Source organism: Quercus robur, chromosome 5, assembly GCF_932294415.1.
Source record: "Quercus robur chromosome 5, dhQueRobu3.1, whole genome shotgun sequence".
In the NCBI taxonomy this organism is placed as follows: domain Eukaryota; kingdom Viridiplantae; phylum Streptophyta; class Magnoliopsida; order Fagales; family Fagaceae; genus Quercus; species Quercus robur.
In genome coordinates this window covers 25,787,642-25,799,725 of record NC_065538.1, presented here as the reverse complement: position 1 = coordinate 25,799,725, position 12,084 = coordinate 25,787,642, and the positions used below count along the sequence as shown (strand labels likewise).

Below are 12,084 nucleotides of genomic sequence, written 5' to 3'. Positions count from 1 at the left end.
ACAACTTAACAAATCTTGGATTATAAAGCCACAGAAAGAAAAATTGGTTTGAATTATCCTGTGATTGCTTTTGTTGTACTTCTTATGGTGTTGATGGTTTTGATTTTTTAATGAGTTCTGAATTTTGAGTGTACTTTTGTTTTAGAATTTTGTGACACAACCTGGGTCACTGTGAGTTTCTTTATGTTGCTTTCCTGGTTTCACTCTCTTAAGTGTTTTGTTGGATTCTAATAGTGTTTGTTGGAATTTTATTTGAGGTGGGAAACTTTGATTGGGCCATTTAAGTGCGACTTGCTTATGTGGCTTTTTTAAATGTGTAATCAATTTATTTATATTGTTACATTAGCCACGTGTGCATCAATAATGCAATTGTTTATCACGTAGGCATTTTTCATTAATGAGTTAATAGCAATGACCAATTGATCGCAAGTTAAAAATAACAGAAATTAAAGGTCTGTTTGGAATCTGCTTATTTTGCTGAAACTGAAAACTTTTTGCTAAAAATATTATAAATAAAAGTAAAAGTTAGTTAAAATAATATAGTGAGACCCATAAGTAGTACCAAAAAGTGCAGTGAGGTTCATGAATAGTAACAAAAATAAATTGAATAGTAAAATAAGCTGGCTTTTTAATTTTTGCCAAACGCACACTAAATTGATTATTATCAAAATGTAGGGGCCATATTAAATGTAACTCCAAAATGGAGGAATCAAAATGACTTAATTTGCCTAATAATTATACAATTATGTTATGGGGACCAAAATAGTATTTTTAATTACTCTTAAACTGCACACCTTTGGTGCGGTAGTCACTCCACAAGTTTAAATGCTTGTGGGGTGTAGGGGGCAAAGGTCGGAGTTCAAGTCTCCAGAAGGGAGTTTTACACACATATACACTTAGATTAGATTAGAATAGAATTCTATCTTGTAAAAAAAAAAAAAAAAAAAAATACTCTTAAGTCCTCAAGACCGAGCAAATAAATTAAATTAAATTCCATATATTCATGCAGTCATGCTTACTTTGAAAAAAATTTAAACCAATGAAAATTATTCGTTCATGACTTTATTAAAAACTTAATTTCCACCCAGAAAAGGACTATTTTGCCCTTAAACTCATGATGACCCTTTATGAGGTGAAAATAGTCAAAATCACATTTTTGCAAAATTTGTGCCAATCTAACATTATTTTGGAACTAAATAGCAATCTACCACTTTTCTAGTACTCGAGTTTTAAATGGTACTCGAGTTTAAGAAACTCAAGTTCCTAATGAGCATTCCACCATGGCACTAGCTAAGCTAGATTTTGGGGATTAAAAAATGCCAGCTAGTACTCAAGCCTCTTAAACTCGAGTTGTGTGTGTCTTGTACTCGAGTATTGTGTAACCTTACATATACAGTACCCGAGTTCCACAAAAAATTAATCGATATTAATAACAAAATAAATAAACAACCATATGATAATCTAATTGTCATACAGAATCTAACATAAAATGTAAACTCTAATTTATTTTTTCACACCTAGCTTATTTTACTCAATTGCCCTCGATGATTTTTCATATTTTGAAACCGTTACATGATTTCTTTACACTGAATAATCTTGAATATATCTTTTCTCAATATATGTGACTAAGCAATCATTCCTCCACGGATTATTTTTTTATTTTTTATTTTTGATGGGAGACATGCTTTGTTTGCATTATATACATGGTTTTAAAAACCTGACCGGACTGGCCAGTCCGATTGGTTCAACTAGGAACCGGTCACTAATTCGGTCTGGTTATGAAAAAAAAGTGTATATATAATTTATATATACACTTTTTTTTTTTTTTTTTTTATAGTTCTATGCTAGTACTGAATCCTATTTTGTGTAGGTGTAGCGAGTAGAAAGGTTGTTATTTTTTATATTTTTAATCATTTCCAAGTGGGACCTACAGTTTATATTATAGTTGTAGACTTATAGTATGTTTTTGTCTAGTCCATCAAGCTTTTGTGTTTAGACTACTATTCAATAAACCATGTAGAGATTTTTTTTTTTTTTTTTTTTTAATCATTACTAAGTGGGACTCATTGGTTTTATATATTAGAATTATAATAGGTGTAGAAGTCTACTTAAACAAGGTACGGTGAATTGAGAAATTTTTCTTTTGTCCTTTGTTGGGGGGAGGGGGGGGGAATAAGGTATTTTAAGTCATTATAAGATTATTAGTGGAAAAATTTTAAAGTTCAGGAGGGGCACCTGCCCCTCTCCATCCGCCCTTGATTATTATATCGTTGTGCGCTTATTGATATTGTTTTTCCTTATTATAAGATGGGCGAAGTATCCTTTTCTAAACCAATTATAACTTACAACAAAACATGATTAAATTTTTATAACAGAATGGTGGGTGTCATTGTAACCCATTAATAAAGTGGAGTTTTGATTAAAAACTCATTTTAACCTTTTAAGTTCTCTTTTTGCGTGATTTGCCTTTATTCCACAATTTTTTTGTCATAATTTTGACGTAGAAGATTGTGAGTGATTAATTATCATTTACACATAAACTCATTATATTTTTTTCATCAATTATATTCTATCATATCACAGTTAGGACAAGAAGTTGTGAAAAATTTTGTGGTATTAGAATTTTTCTCTTAAAAATCAAAAGATGCATTTCATGGTGATATCATTGATGACATCATAACCATGCAATATGTCATGAGTACTTCTAGTGCCACAAAAAGTGGCACAACAAATGCCACAACTCACCCATGTGGCGAGTTGTGGTTGGTAGAGGAGTGTCACTAATCACAACTTGCCACATGGGTGAGTTGTGGCATTTGTTGTGTCACTTTCTGCGGCACAAGATTTACTCATATGTCATTGTAATTAATTTTCTTTCTATGATGTTTCTATGACATCATAACCATACAACCACTATGATGCTTCTCTTTGCGCGCAATTGTAATTAATTTTCTTTCTTCTTTAATTTTTTTTTTTGAAATTTTTTTCTTTTATGTTTGATCTAATCTAATCTTATGCATGTGTTAAGTTGTTGAATCTATTCCTTCTAAAAAAAGGAAAATGTTGTTGAATCTATTTTTTTTAATACTAAATGTACTTCTCTGATTTTTTTTAATTTTTAATTTTATTGAATTCAACCATTAAGATTTATGACAAAGGAGTGGGAAATTTGAACTCTAATAATTTCTATGAAAAACACCAAAATATGCTAGTTATTAAGTTATAAATCTTTTAGTCCTATTTTTAGATCATGGGTATCAATGATTTAAACTTGCACCCATAACTTGACCTTAAATTTCTTCTCAAAAAAAAAAAAAAAAAACTTTAGATGTATAATTTAATAATAATTAATTGCGATGGCTATATTTCAAAACAAATATTTAAATATCTTGAATTATGTATTATGAAAATTATACAATTTTCTCTCTTTAGAATTTATAGATGGATTAAAGTTCTATATAATATACGATTTGAAATATTAAGTGTAAAACTTTTATTTAAAATTCATAATACAATGATTTTTTTTTGAAACAAAATCTTGGCAATTCAAACCAATACAATGATAAATTTCATATCAAACAAGTTATACTGAAATTTATTATTTGAATTTCCTAATCCAAATGTAAGCATGTAGAGTAGAAGTAAACCATTCAAAGATATTTTAGACAAAAGTATCTTTTTGTTCCCTACATTTTGAGCCAGGTTTTACTTTGGTCCCCACATTTTTTGAACTCCTATTTTGGTCCTTAAATTTTAAAAATCTTTTTCCATTTAGTCTCTACTGTTATCTCACTAATGGAAAGTACTTACATGGCACATAAAGTGCACAGTTGGCACATGAAGATTACCCACATTGAAACTTGAAGAACCTTAAACCAACTTCAAAAGCTCTATGGGATTTCCCATTGAAACCCAAAGAAAATTAGAGAGAATCAATGTGGAAATGATTGAATGGAATGATCGGACGATGATAAGATCAATGACGGAAAAAGACCCATGGATGAAAACCCTTCTTCCCCAAAGACCTATGCCAAAAACACATAAGTTTTCTTGTTCTTCCATAGAGACCCATAGCCGAAATCAATAAATTCAAAGTAAATCCAAAAATCTCAAACACTCGAAAAACCTAGAAACCTATGTAAGGTTGAATTTTATCAACCATCTTGTTGGCTTTATTCCGTGCCAAATTTGCTTGTATTTTAGCAATTAGTAACCCTGTATTTAGGTGGGAATCATGTAAGGGTAGTGTGTGAGAGAGTGAAGAAATGCTCAAGATTGTGCAAAGAAGCAGGGACTCGCAACTGGATCTCACGGGTGGCTCGCGGCTTGCAAGCCGCCAGAAGGTTGCACATGTGCCAAGCATGCCAGAAGTTGAAGAGTCGTGTGCGCTAGCTGTTGCACTATAGGACAAAAGTCCCAAGCTGGCCAAGCCGTTAGCTCGCGACTCAACCCAATCGCGAAGTCAAGTCACCAAAACACCCTATTTGGGAAAAACTGACTTTTCACATTCCTTCTCACCTTACTATATATATACCTTTATACCCAAGATATTAAGAGAGAAATCCTAGAGAAAAACAAGATTGATTCATCTACAATCTTCACATAGAGATTCTTTAAATTCCTCTACTCTCTTCCTCTCCATTGTCAAATCCTTGAGAAGTACATTACCAAAACCTTTTCTCACCATACCAATATCTGTGAGGAGGTCATTTGGTGTTTGGGAAGCAATTAAGAATGGACCAATTTCATATTGGTAGATGTTATGGTCAAGTAGCAGAATCCGACAAGTTAAGAAGAAATAGGTTCGGCGTGACCTCGTTGGAGTGGGAGCTTGGAGGGCTTAGGTACATTGGGTAGATTAGGCTTGGAGGGTCTTCTGCTGTTTATGTATCCCAACTACATTCTTTAGTGGATTGTTTACCGCTTGGAGGGCGGCAGAGAGGTTTTACGCCGAGGGCTTCGGTTTCCTCTTTGATAACACATCGAGTGTTGTTCTTGTGTTTGCATCTCTCTTTTCTTAATCTTTTCCATTTAATTTCTGCTTTGGATGTGATTTTATTTGGTTTAGTTTGTTTATCAATTCTATATTAAGCTTATGTTCATTTTCCGCACAATAATTGTTTGATATTAAGCTTGAATTGGTAATTTGTAAATTGAGAGTCTAAACGTTGAAGGTGTTTTATACACTTACTGAACTTTCAACCTAAAATCTCAAACAAAACCCAGTTTATTTCAAACAAACAATAACAAATTCAACCAACCTAGCTAATTGAATAAAAAAAAAACCCAAAAAACCCAACCAATTCACTCACAACAACAACCACAACAAACTCAACCTACCCATTCACTCACAACAACAACCACAACAAACTCAACCTACCCATCAAATATCTAAACTCAAATTAACTGTCATTGACCCATAACTCCAACAGATTCACCACACACAGAGAGAGAGAGAGAGAGAGAGAGATTTGTATTGGTTTTTTGTATGGGCTTAATTTTTTCGGTTTGTGTGTATTTGATTCTGTGTTTGTTTTCTAAGGGAAAAAAAAAAAATGAAAAATGCCAATTTTTTCTTCTTCTTAATTCTAGGTTTGTGTTCTTGTGTTTGATTATTTGGGTATGTATTTTTATGTGTTTTTGTTCAAGATGAACCTATATATGAATTAATTTGTTTTTGGTTTTTAATTTCATTTTTTTTTCTTTTGTTAAAATTGATAAATTAATTTTTTAAAATCATATGTTGATGTTACATTATTATTATTATTATTATTATTATTATTATGGCCACATAGGCACTCCATGTGCCGATTGTGTATTCCATGTGCCATGTAGGCACTTTCCGTTAGTAAGATGGCGGCAGAGATTAAATTGAAATTCAAATTCAAATTTTAGGGACCAAAATGGAGCTCAATAAATGTGGGGACCAAAGTGGAAACTAGCTAGCCCAAAATGTAGGGACGAAAAAATATTTTTCCCAATATTTTAATCTAATTATATTCACAAGTCGCTTATAACAAAATAATATTTGTTCTCAGTGGTTGAGTCAGGATTTCTGTCTAAGGGTAGTAAAATTAAAAGTAAAAATTATCTAAATATATTAATTGAAAAAATTAACAAAATTTTCTCAAAAAAAAAAATTAACAAAATAAATAAACAAATGTAAATCAATATAACTACAAATATATGTTTCATATCATTAAAATAAACGAACAAATATAACCAATTAATAGTTAGTAATAATCAAAGGAAGAGATTAATCTAAATACATAAATTTTAGACATCTAATATGATTCCTTAAAGTATATTGAGAAAATAAATTCATCTAAAATTAATCAGAGTACAACAAGAGTAATGCTACTACTACAAACTATTTAACAATATTTTTACAAACTATTGATGTGACAAATTCTTACTAGTTTTAATCTGGACTTACCACTAACATCACATTTGCATTTACAAATAATTATTTGGAAAATGCTAAACCCACATTGGCAGTTTGTAAAATAGTTTGTATTTGTAGTATTACTCTTACAACAAATACTTGTAAAGTTATATACATGTCTCACTACCTTGATTGTTTCTAAAAATATGTAAAATTCAACATTTTTTTCTTTGTTCCTCCAAATATTTATAAATTTGGGTTTATATTAAAAAAAATCCAAAGTTTGAAATTGTGAAAAAATCTAGAGATGGAGAAAAAGAAAATATAATGGATTGGATGCTCAGTTTTGGTACCATATGAGGAGATTGAGTAGTTTTTTTTTTTTTTTTTTTTTAATTTTAAATCACAAACACACACACACACACACATATATATATATATATATATATATATGTGGAAGCCTCTAATTGAATTTCATAATAAAAGAAAGATTAATAATTTTTTTGGAATTGTTCACCGCAATTTCACCATTAGCTTCATCCTATCTAATACATTTCGAAGTTTATGCCTTTATGAGATAAGTTGGGATATGGGATAAGTAGAAAAAAGGTAAAAGAAAAAAAGAAACATGAATAGTGAAATGAGTAAAAAATGTAGGACAAGACTAGTCTCATTGCATGCGTGAAGGATTTTTTTTATTTTTTTTAGTGGTCCTATTTTGTAGCTAAAAAAAATATATAAAAAATAAAAAAAAAATCAGTTTTTTAATTTTTATATATATAATTTTTATTTTGAGAATCTAATTTATAAGTAGATAAAGAAATTTAAAAATCAACAGGAGAGTGGCCCTATCTTTTAGGCAATGTTTTAGTGGGAGTTAGAGTTGTATTTTTACCAGATTGTCCTTTAGTTTTGTCTTTACTTAAACATAGGGATATAGAGGCATTTTTGAACTAAAAAAAATGAGGATTTCAAACAAGGAAAGTCCTTTAAATAGTAGTATAAATAAAAACTAAGAAAAAAATAATATGGTGGTTTGGTTTGTCAAGGAGGCTCATTTCCTTTGTTTTTCGTTATTTGTTCGTTCAACGTGGGAGTGAAAGTGCTTTTATTTATTTATTTATTATTATTATTTTTAATAATAACATCAGTGGAGTCAAATTTCTTAAGAATGGATGATAATACTAGTAACTATAGGCTATTTTTAGGAATCAAGGGGGGCAATTACCCCTCTTGTCCCCTTGCTTTGCCACTACTTGTTCTTCTCACAATTTTTAAAACTTGCATCATGTAAGAATACTTAAAGACAATATTCCTACAAATTAAGCCATAGGCTCTAAAAAATGTTTACCAAATGATGATGTATAAAGTCTTTAACCACCACCCTTGTTTTGAGAATAGTGCCAGATAAAAAGTCTCCTAGTTCCTGACATTGTTTGGTTGAAGGATGGAAAAGTGGGGAGATAAAAAATGGTTAGTGGATAGAAAAGTGGAGAATTAAAGATGTTTGCTTTTTTTTTTTTTTTTTTTTTTTTTTTTTTTTTTTTTTATGTGTGCTTTGTTAGGGGAATGGAAAAATGAAAAATTCTTTCATTTGGTTGAAAAGAAAAATGAGAGGATAGAAAATATAGTTTGTAGAAATTTACTAATAGACTCCTATTACATTAAAAAAAAAGTAATAGTTAAAAAAATTGCTTTCCATTAAAAGAAAAAAAAAAACATAGATGATATAGCTGAAAAAAAGGAAAAAAAGAAAAGAATGGGAAACTAACATGTGAGAGAAGATGTGTCACGCCCCAAACCAGATACCCAGATTTGTGACCATGACTAGCATGCTAATATCAAGCTTAAACCTGATATTAACAAGAACCAACTTAACTTTTACAAAACTTTTTTAGAAGCTTCCATTTTTCTTTTCATTCTTGTTTCTTTACTTCTTGATATAATTTTTCACTTGATAGTCAGAGCATCTACATTGTACTCAAAATATAACATAATCCACCAGTCATTTAATTTCCACACTTTCACATAATACATCTCTTAATACTTTAAGGTACACAACTTTCTTTAGATTCTAAAATATACAATACTACAAAGCTAAACATCAAATTGCTAATTTAAGATCTGTACATATCAAACTAAAACCAGCTCCTTCCAACTCGACTAAGGCTCCCTCTGCTCCAAAATAAAACCTGCTAACTGAAAGAGTGGAAGGGGTGAGCTACACAGCTCAGTAAAGGTAAGATATATGAGAATTCAATAAGGATGCATGTAAATCAAATCATTTCATTCAATGAATATTTGAATAGGAGAACATCTTTTTATGCATAGTATTTTATACTATTCATAATAATAGCTTATACGCTCTTCATAGAAAATAATTGTGCTCCTTTTTCTTATCAGGTTAATATTACCAAAACCTTTCGGATTAAACTTCTTTCATTTCCTACAAAGTCGCCCTATATATATATATTCTTATTACAAAATAATTATTTTAACTTAAATCAGATAATCGGCAACTTTGTATTAAACTAGAAACATCTTGACTAATAAGAAAACTTTTCTTTATAAACTTCTTCTCATAAAATACTATATCTTTCATGGTTATAAAACTTAACGTTTCATAAAAACAGATATTTGATAACTTTTAAACATAAACTTATACTTCATCAGAAACTTTATCTTTATAACACAACAGAACTTCGGAAACTCTTATCTTTAAAGAACAACTTTTCTTTTCATCGTAAACTTCTTTTCATGAGAGCTTTTAATTTTGCATAATGCATTTAAACAAAATCATTCTCTCATGATTAATAACATAATATAGCTGTTCATAAATAACTTGTTGGTTAGCCCATATTTAATAAGTCTGTACTTATTTGGGAGGCTTCTAGCACCACAGTGCTAGGCATCCAGCATTCCCCACAATGCCAGGTATTCCCGGGATTACATCATAATACATATCTTCCAACCATGGGGGTAGGTTGGCTTCCCCCACAAGTTGGCCGTAATCAACAAGGGGTGGGTACAGTAGAGCCAGTCTCACTTAATGACCAATCATATAACATTTTCCATGGAAAGTCAGTAATTAACCCCTACTGACAGAGTTCAGATCACCAGAGGACATAACCCGAAAACCTTTCATACTTATACATCATATTGAAATTTCTTATTCTGCATAATATTTCATAATAATAGTACTTCCATTCTTTTCTTTAAATATCATGTTCATGGAATCAGTAATAGCATCAATATGCTTAAGTCATATATATAAGATTTCGAAAGCTCACAAATATATCTTTGTCAGAATAATGATTATATGCCATATCTCTAATCAAAAACATTTTAATGCATAATATACTTTAAAATAACCTCATGACTTACCAAATCCCACCTCAAAGAGGTTCCCACAAATACAAAATACATTCATCAGACAACTTGATGTACTAAATCATAGAGAAACCAATTCATAAAATTTATATATGATTCTAACATACCTAAGGATGAGCATATTAAATTATAGCTCAAAACGTTCAACCTAACTTGAGAATTAAATCCACAAAATCAGGTGTAGCATATGTTGTTCACTGCTCATTTCAGCAGCATAGGCTCCATTTGTAAAATACAAACGGGCTGCTCAAACACATCCAATTGTCATGAAATTTTATAGTACTACTCTCCTGTATGTCCAGTATATACCATAAAAATTTTGGAGTCAAAGCATAAACTCATGATTTACTAAAAATCACACAAGACAGTATACTCAATTCTGTCCTGACAGAATTTCTTGCAACTTACAAATTAAACCATTATTTTCATGTTCATCCAAATGCTGTGAGACCACTTCCAAAACAACCATGTGTGTCTTAGAATTCATAAAAACTACTCTTAGCATCTTAATTCACAAAATATGATTTAATACATATTTTTCTTGTTGTAAACATCAAATCTGTCACAAAGACAGCTTCAGTACACATTCTTACAAAATCATCAACAAATAGCAATATATCTTAATTTCATTTCGGTATTTTTATACCTATAGTATACATATTAAAATATTTTAATAAGCATTCAATTGATCACAATATCGTCAAACTTTTAAATCACTAAAACAGAATCATAGTTCAGCCTCTAAAATCAGGATAGAGGATAAAGAAGTAGAAATAAACAAATGAAGTTTTGATTACTTACCCCCAATAATTTGAAGCTGAAATTTTAGTGTTAACCCTTTAATTTCTTCTTTAGAGAGGGATATTTTTTTTTTGGTGAGAGAGGGAGGGCTGCCATGTAAGAAGGGGAGAAGAAAGAAACAAAGAACAAGGAAAAGAGTAGGGAAAGAGGGCTGGACTTTCTGTCTGGTGCAGCCAGGAAAATGAGTTATGGGGAAGACTTTTGGGGCAGAAAAAAGGGGATAAAAGATGGGGACTTTGAGTGGAATACACATAGAGCTTAGGAAAAATTTCACCACTCACTTTTCCAATTTTCTTGCATTCACACTCACACCTTTCTACAAAAATAATTTCTTGCATTCACACTCACACTTTTCTATAAAAATAATATCACTTTGCATACATATATATATATATATATATATATATATCCTTACCTTTATAAGGTTATATGCATCACATTAAAAGAGGATATATGTTCTAATTACTTTGAGAGAGTATGAAGAAGAAATAGGATGGAGTCTTGTCTTTCTTTCAAAGTGTGGACCCATGGGTTTGACAAAAGGGACTTAAGAGAGTTCCTAGCACTTTCCTTAAGAGAAAAGAGTGTAAAGTTAGAGGTGAGAATTCTGATTTTGCATGGACCGGTGGAAATAGAAAGGCTTCTTGGATGTTTGTCTTGACAAAAGTCAAGGAAGAAGTGAGGTGGAGCTTAGTGATTGCATGGCCAACCAAGTCTTGGTCTTTGGGTTGTCAACATGCATGAAACTTTGGCATTATGAGTTGAATTCCCATTGGTTGCATGTGGGTGAAATTCCTACTATACTATCTCATGCATCATGCTTAATTAAAATACCAACTATGTATGTAATAACTTAACCCACTTAATATAGTTTTGTACATGCTAAGTATATATTTATAATACAAATAGTCAATTCGATTATTTATAATCTTTACAATTTTTATTCAATGACATTATAAAATAATATGTTTATTAAATACTCTTATATTAATTTTTGTAAGTAAGTGGCTTAAAATATTAATAATACTTAACCACTTAAACACATAGTTTAATTATAAAGTTGGGTCGGGGTGTTACAAGATGGGGGTAGATGGGTAATTTTCTATCAAGCCCCCCTTTATAGCCCATCTTTTCCCCTACATTGGGGAGACTCCAAAATCACCCCAAATGGTGGGTCAGGAAGAAAACTCGAGCCCACCATTTTCTCCTCCCATTTCCCCATTTCAACCAAACACCCTCCACTAGCTCTCATTTTCTCCCTATTTTCATTCCCCACATTGATAGGCTAAGAATGTATTGACCTTTTGTGATAAATTAACCAATTACTTAGCCAAGTTAATTAATTAATTCAATTAACATGCAATACGTGTGGTAGTACAAACAAATCACTAACTAAATTAATATGCAACGGAAAATAAAGTTGACATGGTGATTTGTTTACAAATGGGGAAAACCACCAAGGCAAAACCCCACTTGGTGAATTTAAGGTCACCACTCCTGAGAATCCA

General features: G+C 30.9%; 2 long non-coding RNA genes across 2 annotated transcripts in view; both read right to left on the bottom strand.

The window, feature by feature from the left end:
* LOC126725620 (uncharacterized) overlaps positions 1-12,084 on the bottom strand; it is a 99,801-nt gene that overhangs the window by 1,857 nt on the left and 85,860 nt on the right. The window lies entirely within an intron of this gene.
* On the bottom strand, positions 8,375-10,913 carry LOC126725619 (uncharacterized). Its single transcript, XR_007655518.1, has 2 exons — positions 10,577-10,913; positions 8,375-8,584 (listed from the first exon to the last, which is right to left on the bottom strand). It is a non-coding gene; the product is annotated as an uncharacterized LOC126725619 (long non-coding RNA).